The sequence below is a fragment of the Cupressus sempervirens genome, chromosome 10, assembly GCF_028749045.1.
Source record: "Cupressus sempervirens isolate cs-2001-9-10 chromosome 10, ASM2874904v1, whole genome shotgun sequence".
NCBI lineage: Eukaryota > Viridiplantae > Streptophyta > Pinopsida > Cupressales > Cupressaceae > Cupressus > Cupressus sempervirens.
In genome coordinates, this window is record NC_143127.1 from 784198356 (window position 1) to 784213205 (window position 14850).

Consider the following 14850-nt stretch of genomic DNA (forward strand, 5'->3'; position numbering starts at 1 on the left):
CACACTCTTGGAATTCTTGCATTATTGGAGCATCTTGCATCTCACCTTAGCATAGTCTTCATCCTAACATAGCTCTTGCATTGTTAGCTTAGGTCATTACTTTCTTGCAAGCATATTATACAAAAAATGGGTTATTTTCTAATGTTACTTACGTCTCATAAAATACCCCAAAAAATGTACCCTATTTATCAAGAGATAGGTTATGTACCCATCCTCTTGAGAATATTAGATGCAAATAACCCTATGTGCCCAACCCTATGTACATAACCCATAATGGGCATTAAAAAAATTACTACATATAAAAGTAATCATAAATACCCTCTTAATTTCTTTGCTAAGTGTTCCCTTCCTAATTGTCTCTTAAGGATGGGTCATTTATGTCTCAACGTGAAGAAGATCGGTTTGAAAATAAGCCCCTCTTTGACTAATGTGTGATCGGTCTGGGAACACATTAATTCAAAGAATGAAGAAACCAAGCTAGCAACTGATAGATTGATCTGACTCTGAAGAGTGAAGTACAAAAGATAGCCAATCCTAAATGCATAGTTAGTTACTAGTAGAAATGAACATTGGGAGAGAGATAGACCTAGAGATAATACAAAGGTCAAGCTTTTTCCCTAGAAAGATAGCCAGATCAGAGCAAATGGAAGGTAAAGCATATGCTCTTGAGAAATAGATAGCCATAGTATAAAAGTGGTGATAGAGTATTCCTTCCCCCTTGAGATTGAAATCAAAATGAGATAGAGGAGATGTAGAAATGAGCTAGATTCGAACAAATTAAGATAAAGTAAGGTCCATAGTGACAGGTAAGCGATAACAAAACTTAACCACCAAGAAATGAAGATATGCCCCAGTTTGGGTAAGTTTGACCAAGAAGGAATAAATAATCATAATTAGGTCAAAGAAAGATGAAATAAAAAGAATAAGAAGAGAATAATAGAGTAGAAATGATGAAGAAATGAAGATTACCTCATAAGAATCCAAAGATTAAACCTTAAAAGGTCAACCAATTGTGCATAAGAAGACATGATTTTAAAATGTAATTTTGACAAGCAAGATGAACCCAATTTTCACTTATGATCTTGAAAATGGATCTAGGACGTCAAAATTAGGTCAAAATACTATATAAGGGGTCAAAAAGGGTAGATAGATGTTATGATAAGATTAACCCTTTTGATAACTTGAAAAGAAGAGAAGTGATGAGAAGATTGTAGATTGATGGTGTAATAAACATGATAAACAAGATGCTGAGAGGGGGAGGGGGGTGAATTAGAATCTTAAACACTTTAAACATTTCACCAATTCATTCACACCTATTAGTAAACTTGTGCATGTAAATCTATTGTAACATATAAATCTGATCAATTGCATGCATGAAAATGAAACACATAACACAATATTTGTTACCTTGAAACCCTCCAAGGTGAAGGTAAAACTAGGGTGGGGATGACACCCAAAAATCTTCACTACTACAATAAAAAAGTTAACCAATTAAGGTTACAATGTTTGATCATAAGATATGATCTACCTTGTGAGGACTCTACCCTATTAAAGGCTTAAGAGACTGCCAAGCCTCACCTTGTTAGAGGATTTAACACTTAAAACAAAGTAAGGACTCTTTTAGGAGATTTACAAACATATGTTAAGACCACTCTGTTAAGAGGTTTACCCTGATTCAAGTTGGTTAAAACTGATTCAAAAGCTGACTCTCAGTTTTCTCTGTAAGCTAATTTTGAGTCTTCTCCTTACTAACCGATCCTCTCCTCTGATCTAATATTACTTGTCTTTCCCTTTCACTTCATTGTTATGAATAGGTCACTTTCTCTATTAGATGATAACATAACCCTTCACTAACTCCTAATCTGATCTTGATCCTTCAAATTTACTCCTTGTTCGCATGCATACACTTCTCCATTCTTTCCCCTTCTCTTTCTAGTAGACGCATCTCTCTGATCTAGGTTAAGATCTTCACTATTGAAAGATTCTCAAAAAGATTTTTCTAGATTCATCCATAATAGCCTCTCCAGCTAAATCATTGATTGCACAACATAGGGATCTGTGATCCATGTCATGTAAATGTTCTGTAACAACCTTAGTAAGTATTAAATGTTCTGTAAAAACCTCTACATAATTAAAATGTTCTTTCCAAGTTGACTTGATAATCATTTTGCCTCAAATTTTGTTCCATTCCTGACTTTTATGTAAGCTTTAAATTGCTTAGTCTTTACTATTTCTTGATGTTCGACATTATTGTTGCTTAGCTTGTGTTACTCTTCTAATGCTCAACATATATTGTGCTCAGCACACACTATGTAACTTGACACTTGTATACTTGATACTTGCTCAGTCATTGATGAGCTTAGCTCGTATTGAAATACTCGGTGACCATACACTTACTCAGCTCCTATAGAGCTTGGTACATACTTGCTTATGTACATGAATCAACCTATATAGAGTAGCTCAGTCACAGTGATGACCATCTGACTCTGACTAGTAAATGACTAAGTGGTTGACACTAATAGAAAACAATGATTAGAGATGCCAACAATCTCCCCCTCTGATAGTAGTGGAAAAAACATTTTGTCATATTTACATTGTTACAATACAATTCGATAAATGAGCTCTCCCCCTAAGTCTTATGACTTATGCCAATGAATAATGAATAAATGATGAAAAAATGAATAACAAATCCATTTCACCTTTATTCAAATTTGTATTTCTCCCTTTGACATCACATATCATCTCCCCTTGTTTTTGAACACTGACATCACTGTTGCTGGGGTGGAATGGGTGGAAGTAATCCATATTTTTCAAATAATTCCTTATGAACTTAGGTAATCATGGACAATGCATGATCCAATGTGGTTCTTGCTACTTCCAAAATAGCAATCAACAACTATAATCTTGTAGCCAAATCAATTAAACTATCAACCACTAAAAGATTATGATCTTCTATGATAAGATCATGGGCTATTTTCAATTCTCTTTGCATGACTTCAAAATGATGTATCATCATTGCCTAAATAGAGGTAAATTTGGATCTCATATTGTTGTTAGCTACTTGAAGCTCGACCACTTTACCTTGAGCATTCAGTAGATTATTGTAGTGATCAATGCTTGATCCTACTGACTTAGAAATAATGTTGTTGGATCTCTTTATCTTAACCTAATTTTGATTTATTTGTTCTTGAATGTAGTTAGTGAATCTTGGCACATCTGAAAAAATTGTCTACAAATGTTGTACCTTATGTATTAGCTCAATCATAACCTAACTCTCTCTTGTAGTTTCACTTTCTACTCAGCAATGGTTACAAAAATTTTGTCCACAACCTTAGTTTCAAATCTTCTAGTAGACCAATCCATTAGTCTCTCATTTGACTCTATGTTACCAGCATTCATTTGATCAAATATATTTACAAGTTGGCTGATGATTGGTGCATCATCTTCCAAATTATGAATGTCAAAAGCATCAACAGAAATATGGTTTACATCATGTAGTACCTGGTTTTACTTAAGCTCTCTTCTTAGGTCTTCTTGTCTCTTCTTCTTTGCCAAAAATTCTTGTAGAATTTTTTTTTTCTCCAAGGTGAGATTTGCTAGGTCCAATTCCAACATCTCAATTGTTTCATCTAGATTAACCTCAATATCTGGTGAAGCATCTTTTATTGTTTTCCTCTTTTTTCTAGGTGAAGGAGTGTTGTTTCTCGACACTGCCTTGAGAGGTGGTGAAGGGGTGTCACCACTTGGTCTTTCTTGTTCATTTTGTGCTTGAGACTACAATAGTTGCACTAGGTTCAGCTTCATTTGATTCTTTTCCTTCCTCAATGTGAGGTGTTGAAACAATCTTATTATTTACACTTGTTTCTTTCTCTTCACCATCTACCTCTATATATGTGAGCCTTGACTCCTCAACCTTTGGAGTGTCAGGGGTGTTGGCATGTATAGGGGACATGATGCCTTGTAGACTCGATACACTTGAGCTTTCTCCACTACCATAATTACCTTTGATGTTTAGAGTGTATGTCTCTCATGTCTTTGTTATTAAACCAAAAATGATTTTCCAAAGCAACTCATCTTGCTATTGTACACCTTCCTCTTTATTTTATAGTATAAAAAAAAATTGTACTTAGGAACAAATCTTCTCCTACATTGTTCCAAAAATGTGCCCTATTGCTCCTATGACAGGTTGGGCATAACTTTGACTAATGTGTCAATTCTTATCTTTTTCTCCTCTACTTCTACTTGTTTCCATCTCCTTTCTAGTCTATGAAATAAATATTTGGGTATCCTTTTCTCAAATTTTCTAGGAGCTAACTTATGATTAGAAATCATATCCACCATAGACCCCTCAACCTTAGTTTGATCAACATTGTCTAATGTATCATACTTTACAAATCTAAAGTTAGACAATCTTGAAGATGCTCGTAGATTTGCATATACATCTTCAATGGATTTAGATAGTCCCTTGGGTGGTCCTTTGACCAATCTCCTTCATCTATTTTTGGGGGCACTGGGCTCAGTAGTCTCTACTACTTTCTTCTTTGCAGTCTACTTGGTACTAGCAACTACCTTGGTCCTTGGCTAGTTTGGTGGTGGAGGAGGGATGGGTGTCACTATCAGCTTCTTCTTTTTTCCTTGCTCCTTCTTTCTTGGCGGCATGACAACAACTAGGGCTTTTCCCTTGTCACCTTCTTCTTCCTCCTCTTCGTCATCACCACTATCTTTTTCTTCATCTTTACCAAGACCTTGTGTCAATTGTAATGGTTCTTTTCCCTTGCCTAGGCTTCCCAATTTAGCTTCAAGATCTTCAATCATTTTCTTCCTTTCCTTCTCCTTAGAAGCTATCTTGATATTCATAGCAATTATTTCTTTGGCTTCTTCATATTTACCAAAAGGTTCAGCCTCAACATCTATCTCTTCTTAGAATAGTGCATCAATTTTTGCACTCACTACATCACTATCCATCTTCTAATCAAAACTTTGTAACCAATCCTTCCTCGACTTCACTACCTATACAAAAGTATTGTCTGTATTTACAAGAAAACATATGTCACTATAATATTCTGTGACCAAATATTTAGGTATCCTCATACTCATTTTCATCCTTTACTTGAATTCATCAAAATAAGTATTCATTACATTCTCAAAATTTTCTCCTAATTGAGTAATATACTCATTTATCTATCTTATCATGGGTTTGTTTTGCTCCCATACAACATCACCAATACTAGGAAAATACTTCTGTATGTAAAAGAAAATACACATAATGAGGGAACCAAACTTACACATTGAATTCTTCTCTTTTCTTATAGATTTCAAATTCTCTGCAAGTTGGAGTCTCTATAGCTCGGCAAGATCATACTCATGATCTTTCATTACAATCTTCCACACTTGATCCACAACCATACAAGGCACATTGTTCAATCTTCTCGATTGATAAAATTTGTGAGTTATAACCCTCACTACAAATTCAATTAGTGGATCAAAGATGTTTGTAATGGATAGACCACATCCATTCTACTCAACTCCTATGTTTGCCTCTATTTCTTCACAACTCAAGCTTCACATGGTTTTCTTTATGTCGAGGGTTGGATAGCTTGTAACCCTATGAATTAATTTTCTTTATCTCCACTGGCCCATTCTATTGCCAATACTTTATGTCATGGATTTTGCTCAAAATAACTTTAATCCATTTGATCTTAATATTCTTTGAGAATTCTAGGGTAGGAGTTAAACCTTTCCTCTTAATGATTTTAAATTCATCCTTCAAGATTCCTTAATTGCACAACTTCTCATAAGCTTCTCTGATTTCATAATATCCTAATTCTCCAATTTCATGCATATAAAAACTTTTGATATCATGGATCATAATGGCTTTAGGTGATATCGAGGATAGTACACCCATTGAGTCTCCTTTCATAGAAATCTATGGAATAGCATGAAACTTTGGTGGAGGAAAAACACCGCTCCTCACCATTTGGATTCTACTAACCTCTTGACTCATTCTAGTGTTTGATGAATCTACCATGTTCATAGTTAGGGTTTGAAGTTCTTTCTTCTTTGGATACTTGACACAGTTAAGATCTTCACTCATTCAAGATTCTTCATCCAAATCGCTCTTGAAAATTTTGGTAGTTGCTAATAATCACCAAATCACTTAGTGTTCTCAAAAATCTAAATGCAAGGTATGTAATAATGTCTTCAAAATTCATCATATACCTTCTTTTGATCAATTTAGGGTCTCCATTAATGTTGTGTACCGAGGTGAGTGGAAGCCAATGATCTCAATTGATGTTGGTGCCTTTCAACTAGGTCTTTGTATTACAACTTGGTCTCTATCATTCCATTTGATCTCTATCATTCCTCTTCTGAAGTACTTAGTGTCAGTCAACATACAAAATTTTTGCTAACACATGGAAACGTTTCACAAATTTGTTCATATGCATCTACATTTTCATGTAAGGAACTAATGTATGATATATCAATTAAGTATACAATTCCATACATACCTCTCTTTCTTAGTTTGAGATGACATGATCACCTTCTCCATTGGATTGTGTGACCTAGGCTCCAATTTCTCCACTATTTCCATCTTCTATTTTCCTTTTCCATTTATGGTTCATTTCATTTCTAATTTTCTCAATGTCCACTTTGTCTTTGCCTTTGTCTTTTGTCTAATCTATTGAATATACTTGAGTCCAACAATTATTGCTTTGATGTCCAAACATGTGACATTTGGAACATGCATTGTTAGGTGCATAGTTCTTCCTCTAATTTGTCCATTAAGGTTTTGTTTGTGATATGCATTTATAATCTCTATGCCATACTTTTGATAGTTATAACAATATCCTTCAAATTTAGGTGTTGCAATTACATTCCATAGTCTTGATCTACACTCATGTATTGGATGTCCTTATCTCTTGTAGTAAAAATAGTAACCAATAAACTTAGGTTTAGAATTTTTCATACCATGTTTGCTTCAACATATATTTGTAGTATGACCAAGTTTTCCAGAGTGATAGCATGTTGGTTTGTCCTTTGACTTTGCATTCCTTAGTTCTCCATTCCTAGATGATTCTCCTTTCTTAATGCATGAATGTACTAATTTATTAGAACAACTTGATGACTTCATAAGTTCTTCAAAGTACTTCATTTCCTCTTTAGTTTTGTTGAATTTCTTTATAGACTCTCTCTTAGTTTTTAGTTCATTCTTCAGTATGTCCTTCTGTGATTTGAGATTTTCACTTTCCACATCCTTTTGATTCAATTCCTGATTTGCAAGCATTAGTTGATTCATCATGTCTAGTTGTGTGTTTGTGAGCTTCTATACATCTGATATCCTTTCTTCAAGTCTGGTAGCCATTACCCTTTTATCTTCTTTAGCCATAGTCCTATCTTCTTCAACTTTCTTCTTTTGTTCACTCACTTCACATAGTCTTACTGATTGGATTTCATGTTCTCTTTTCAGTCCTCTTATTTCTTCATTTAGGAGTTTTTTCTTTTCAAGTAGATCTATAGATGCTTTGTCATTTGGATTGATTGATTGAAATAATCCTCAGTCTCAACTTCTTCGTATGAAAACTATTTTATCTAAATGGCAATTTCCTTTCTCGTTTTTAGGGAATCTTTTAGATCTTGTCTTACCTTCTCAAGTTTCTACAATATGAGTTGGATGTCAATCACATGATTGTCAATAACCTTGTCTAGTTTGAAAGCCTCCATCTTCAAGATCTAATCTCCAAGCGATTAAGCTTCTCTTAGAGAACCAATGCTCTGATACCAATTGTTGATTAATGGAGTAATAAACATGATAAACATGATACTGAGAGGGTGGGGCGAGGTGGGGGGGTGGAGATTGAATTAGAATCTTAAACACTTTAAACTTTTCATTAATTCATTCACACCTATCAGTAATCTTGTGCATGTAAAACTTGTAATGTAAATATGTTGTAACATATAAATCTAATCAATCACATGCATGAAAATGTAACACATAACATAATATTTGTTACCTTGAAACCCTCTAAGGTGAAGGTAAAACTAGGGTGGGGATGACACCCAAAAATCTTCACTACTACAATAATGAAGTTAATTGGTTAAGTTACAATGTTTGATCATAAGATATGATCTACCCTGTGAGGAGTCTTCCCTATTAAAGACTTAAGAGATTGCTAGGTCTCACTTTGTTAGAGGATTTAATTGCTAGGTCCCACCTTGTTAGAGGATTTAACACTCACAAAAAAGTAATTTACAAAAAAAGTAAGGACTCTCTTAGGAGATTTACAAAGATCTATTAAGACCACTCTGTTAAGAGATTTACCTTGATTTAAGTTGGTTAAAACTAATTCAAAACCTAACTCTTGGTTTTCTCTATAAGCTGACTTCAAGTCTTCTCCTTGCTAATTGATCCTCTCCTCTGATATGATATTAATTGTCTTTCCCTTTCACTTCACTGCTATGAATAGGTCACTTTCTCTGTTAGATGATAACAAAAACCTTCATTGAATTCTGATTTGATCTCGATCCTTCACTTTACTCCTTGTTCACATGCATATACTTCTCCATTCTTGTCCCTACTCTTGCTCACATGTGCATCTCGCTGATCTAGGTTAAGATCTTCATTATTAAAAGAATTTTGAAAAGAGTTTTCTAGATTCTTCCATAATTACCTTTGCATCTGAATCATTGATTGCACAACATAGGGATTTGTGATCCACGTCGTATAAATATTCTATAACAACCTCGATAAGTATTAAATATTCTGTAACAACCTCTATAAAATGTAAATGTTCCTTCCAAGTCAGCTTGATAATCATTTTGCCTCAAACTCTGCTCCATTCTTGACTTTTATGTAAACTTTGTATTGCTTAGTCTTTACTATTTCTTGATGCTCGACATTATTTTTTCTTGACTTGTATTACTCTTTTGATGCTTGGCATATATTGTGCTCAACACACACTCTATAATTCAACACTTGTATACGTGATACTTGCTTGGTCGTTGATGCGCTCGGATCATATTAAAATAATTGATGACCACACACTTACTCGACTCCTATAGAGCTCGATACATACTTTCTTATGTACATGACTTAGCCTATATAGAGTAGCTCAGTTGCAGTGATGACTGTCTAACTCTACCTTGTAAATGACTAAGTGGTTAACACTAATAGAGAACAATGGTTAGAGATACCAACAAAGACAATATCAAAAAAAGTTGAAGACATGATTGAGAAGAATCACAGAGATGATTGCAATTGACTGACATGTCCATGAAAGATGAAGAAGACTCTCTCAACACACAAAATGGAAAATAAACCATAAGATCAGTATAACCTAAAATGTCATCTCTTTCAAATATAGAATTAGGTTATAATAGTATAAAAATAATATAGACTTATTTTGGGGTACATAACCCTATGCCAATTTTTTGGATGCACCTTTATATGACCCTATGTAGATGTGATTCTCTCCCAGACTTATGTATAGTTCTATGCAAGATTTTGAGAAAGGTCTTACTGGAAGCTTTAGCTTGATAATAAATAGAGGACCAATGTTGTTTAATCTTGAATTTCTTGCAAAGATGCCTAAGTTCCTTATTCTCAAATTGTCCCCCATTATCAATGACTTTACGGGAGGAAATTCCATAGTGATAGATGATGTGGTCCAGTATTAACAGAGCAAGATGTTTCCCTATAGTAATAGAGAGAGGTAAAATTTTAATGAGACATAAAAGGTGGCTATTTGAAGATATGACAAGTAATGATTTTTTGCCCTCTAGAATGTTTTTCACAAATAAACCCACTAGGCTACAACCTAGATGACTGTATCAAATATGTGGCATGGGAGGATTTGACACCATTGTATGCATATGGGATTCCCTAGTAAGCCATGCATACCACATTTTGTGCACAAATTTACTCTTGTTCCAACAATAAAATAGCTCATTTCAAGGCCAAAAAATAGGGATTGGACTACTCATTTATTGCCTTCATGTCAAATGCTCTATTTCTTCCATTTGGGTCATTCAATGCCAATGTCGAGACTATAGTCAAAACACTAAGATTGCAGTGGGTGACTTGTTAAAAAATAAGAAATGAGATCCAGTCCCTATTTGTGCTTTATGGACGATTATGAAAATAAGATCATCGCTAGCATTTATGAAAATGATGGAGGTTTAGATCTTTAAAGCTACTTGAATCCATCTTGATTGGGGTATTTAATAGAAAATCCTTTGAATCTAAGATTTGGATTCATTTTTAATCTAACATGTACTATTCTCTCTTAGGTACTCTAGGGGCTTGAAGATAAATGTTAATGATTACATGCTAGTCGCTTCAGTTTTAGCAACCTTTTAAAAGATTTAAAAAGTTGATTTATGCTTGCAAATTAATGACGGGTCTTTAATCATATTGGGTATACATTAGGTTGTTGGGAGTTCTTTGGAGGTGATCTACCCAAGATTGGTGGGTAGTTTGAAGAGTGACATTGTTATTTGACTTGCACTAGAGTTAACTTTAACTTCTAGCAAGAGTTAACTTCAACTTTTGTATTCAAAATATATCTACATGTGTACTAGAGTTAAATTTTGCATTTAATAGTCAGAAGTCTATACACATTATCCCCACAAATGGAAGGATGATTAATAAATCTATTGAATACGATCCTTTTTGTAAGCCCTATCTATCCTTTAGTCAAGTACCAAAGACAAGCCACTATTGTAACCTCACATAATAAACATCAAGTCAACTAGAACACCTAGTTTTTTTCTAGGTATGTCACTTATGCTAATGCTTATTAAGAATATTCATTAAAAATGTGTTCACATACATGAACCCAAAAACTCTATTTAATGTGAAATTTCTTACAATTTTAGATTTTCCTTCCATAGACATTGAATTTCTGCAGTTTATTACAGGTTATCCACTTGGTGGCAACATAGTGTTGCTTTACATAAATATCATTTTATGCAATCTTAGCATTTCATTACATGTAGGTTGAAGTTTCATTATATTTCTTCCCTTGTAAATTGATTCTTACCTTGAGAAGCTTACCATTCATTAGCTACATCACAACAAATTTTAGTAAACATAAACTAGATATTGAAGTTAAGAATATATTTCTTCTAATCATAAATATCCATTTAACTTTTCACCAATGATTCTTTTCTTAATTTGTAGTCCATTTATCAATAATTTCCTTTGATGCAACCTTATAGTCATTGGTGTATAAGTGTACTTCTCAAATAAATAATCATGAAAAATATTGTGAACTTGATGCAATTGAAGCCTAAAAGTAAGCTATATGCTAAATTTATAAAATTTGAAATATAACACTATAAAAAAAAAAACTAATTTTAGTATATTAAACAAATAAGTTTGATTGATTATAAAAATATTGTCTTCGCACGTAGAAACAAATCTAGCCAATTTCTTATTTTCTTCTAGATGATTTATTTTCTTAATCCATAGGTCTACTTACACCTAATAAAAAACTTTTAAAATAGGTGATACTCCAATTAATGATAGGTCTTAATTTCAAGAATTGTTGAAAAAATATAGTTTATTTAATTTATTTATTTTTAAATAGTTGAATAATCATGTACACAATTACATGCAAAAGCCTACAACACAATGGTAACTTGTGAGCCTCTCATGTGGGAGGTCTTGAGTTTGAATTCGCTTAACACATAAAAATAATAATTAATTATAATAAATAACAATAGTTAATCTAGGCTTCAACCATTTACCTATCCCAAAAAAAATAATGTGCACAATTTTATATTATTTACAAGAAATTTTGGAATTTGCAAAAATAATTATTCATATTAAAAAATTCATTGAAAATAAGATTTTAATTTATTTGCTAATATTATTTTTGTAAACTAAAAAAGGTTAAATTTATTTAAAAATTGATAATTGTTAAGTATTATGAATATAGAGATTATACATTATTTTTTTCTTTTTGGTAAAAATGTATGGTCATTTTATTAACTAAAAACATAAATTATACATTAAATTTGGTTTAGAGGGGTGTATCACAGGAGAAAAAGAGTGAAGAAAACTTTCAGTTATAGTCCTAGATATTAAAACTAAGGCCTAGGACACAATTACAATAACATATCAAATAACCATATCCTAAAACAATGTAAATGATTGATATTTTTACATTACTATGACAATCAACCATTATCTAATACACAACCCAAAGAAATTAAAGATAGACTTGGTAAAAATCTAGCATTTTTTGAAGCAATAATGCATATCCACCCTAAAAGATAGAAGTGTACTACAAGAGAAATTTGAAGATCAGACACTAAAGTGTGTGCAAAAAACTAATGAGCTTGTGATTCACATACATTAATAGCTACAAGTATACACATATCAAAAGGGACAATGGTAAAAGGACTATCTAATCTTGTAAATCACACATATGAAAATAAGGTGGTGGGCTAGGATTGAGATAGGAGATAGCTATCTATCCAAAATAAACCAATCCATAATCTAGTAGAGTAACATATATAAAGAATCATAATCAACCATCCCCAACCTTTTAATGTCAGATAAATGAGGAAGTTGAACAATGACGACGCTTTGTATACCAACCTAGAAAGGGTGATAACTGCTAGTTCTAAGAAATATGATTATTGAGAAGAAGCGAGAGAGTTTCTTTTACATGGTTAAGATAATAGAACATGTTGAGAGATAAGATGAAATTATGGAATATATGAAGAACATAGAAAATGATGGAAGTGGAGATTAGCCCAAGGTAGAGAATATTGTTGGAGAAGATGAAGAGATGTGAGCAAGCATACATAGGAAGTTATGCAACTGCCTAATCAAAACTTATAATTTCCATTAATGTACTCTAATGAATATATAAATGAGAAATATAAACAAAACAATCCTACCCACAACCAAACATTAGGAGAAACTTAGAGGAGTTATGGGAAATTAGGCAAGATTTCACATCAACATCTTGTAGATGTAGATCATCAATAATGGCCTTGTTCACAAGAAAATCAGTAATCTAAATATTAATTTCATGATAAAAATATTTGAACTTATATTGATATAATGCACAAAGGTAGAAAAGGATCTTGTCCAAATGATACATTACAAGTTCCAACAATTATATTTTCTATTAACAATTGCATGATAAATGGCCATGGAGTCCCCCTCGATAACAAGTTTTTTGATATTTAATGCAAGGGAAAAAGAAATACCTAAACTCAAAGCCTCCATTATCACAATGTTATCAGATTCAAGAGGAATATTTTTACAAACAACTTTAACAATTGAGCCAACACCTGACAAATAGGGATTGCCACTAGAAGCACCATCAAAATTTAACTTATAAAAGCCTACGAGGAGAGGAGACTAGACAACATTATCCCAAATTCGTCATCATTCTCTTGTCCCCTACACCCTTGAAAAGGAATGAATTTTAAAAGAGGATAGGTCTTGAGAATAAGAAGATCCCAATGTGTAAATGTCTTAAGATGCTCTATGTTCATATAGACATAAGTCATAACTACCTTAGAGATAGATTGTTTAATCTTACAAATGACTTAAGATAATGGTGATGATTTTTTTCCCTAAAAATCCTATTATTTCTCTATAGCCAAACATTCTAGATAATTAGGGAAGCACTTTGTGATGAGCCATGCCCAACATATATATAATACAAAATATAACTCATATGAATTGTTCCAACTTATACATTCCTTTGACTAGATAACTAAATTCTTGATATGAATTTATATATTAACAAATAGTATTTGTTATTAAATAAATTATACAAATAAATAATATTAATTATAATCATATGTTAAGTAATTAAATATAAAAAACAAATAACAATTCTAAAATGTAAATATATAGATAATAAATATAATAAAACATTAAAGTCTCTAAATAAATTAAGTTATAATTATTCATTTCTAATATTAAATAAATCTATATGTGATTTCCAAAAATAACAACTTAGATAATCTAATATTTAATCAATATAGATTATTTATTTAATTATATAAAGACCTTTATTCCAATACAAAGTTAATAGAATTTTAATCTTGAAATATCATTGTAAAACTAAATGCATTATTTGTAAGAGAATAACAATTACATGTAAAACAACTACAAATTACCATACAAGGACCCTAGATTACTTAAAGACTATATCAAGATTATTTCCAATCGTAATATAAACACCAACAAGTTAAATGAAAAGATATTCCTAGAGATACATCTCTTCCTCAAGAAACACCATCTTAATAGATATAAATATTGCAAGGAATAACAAGTGTCATGTAGTAGCATGTACTTGTCATAAATGTATTGTAATAGAAATAATTATTCAATATTATTATTATAATTAATCAATATAGTAGATGAAAGATTTATAAATAAATGTATAAAAAAGTTATTCTTTTTAGTTCTGCAACATACAATATTTTAGTATTATGAAATGTATTCTAAAATAAAATAAAATAAGGTAATGTTAATTGATTTTATTTTTAGAAATGAGAGGACTATTTTGTTAATGAGCATATCTTTTTTTTTAACCATGCATTGCTTATAGTAAAATATTAAACAAAATATAATATATAACATGTTATTTAGTCAACAAACAATTAAGAATATGTTGAAAGTTAATAATAAATAAATTTGAAATAGTAATGTTATCTATGATTTTGAAATGAGAGAAAGTAAGTATTTCAAATCAGCTAATAGAAAGGTAGATAAAAGTAATTATCAATAAATTTATAAATAATTTTAGGAGACACCAAAATAGGCAAAAGGACGGAGGATGGGAGAGGGCTTTGCAACTAGTTTCATAGAGCCCTCAT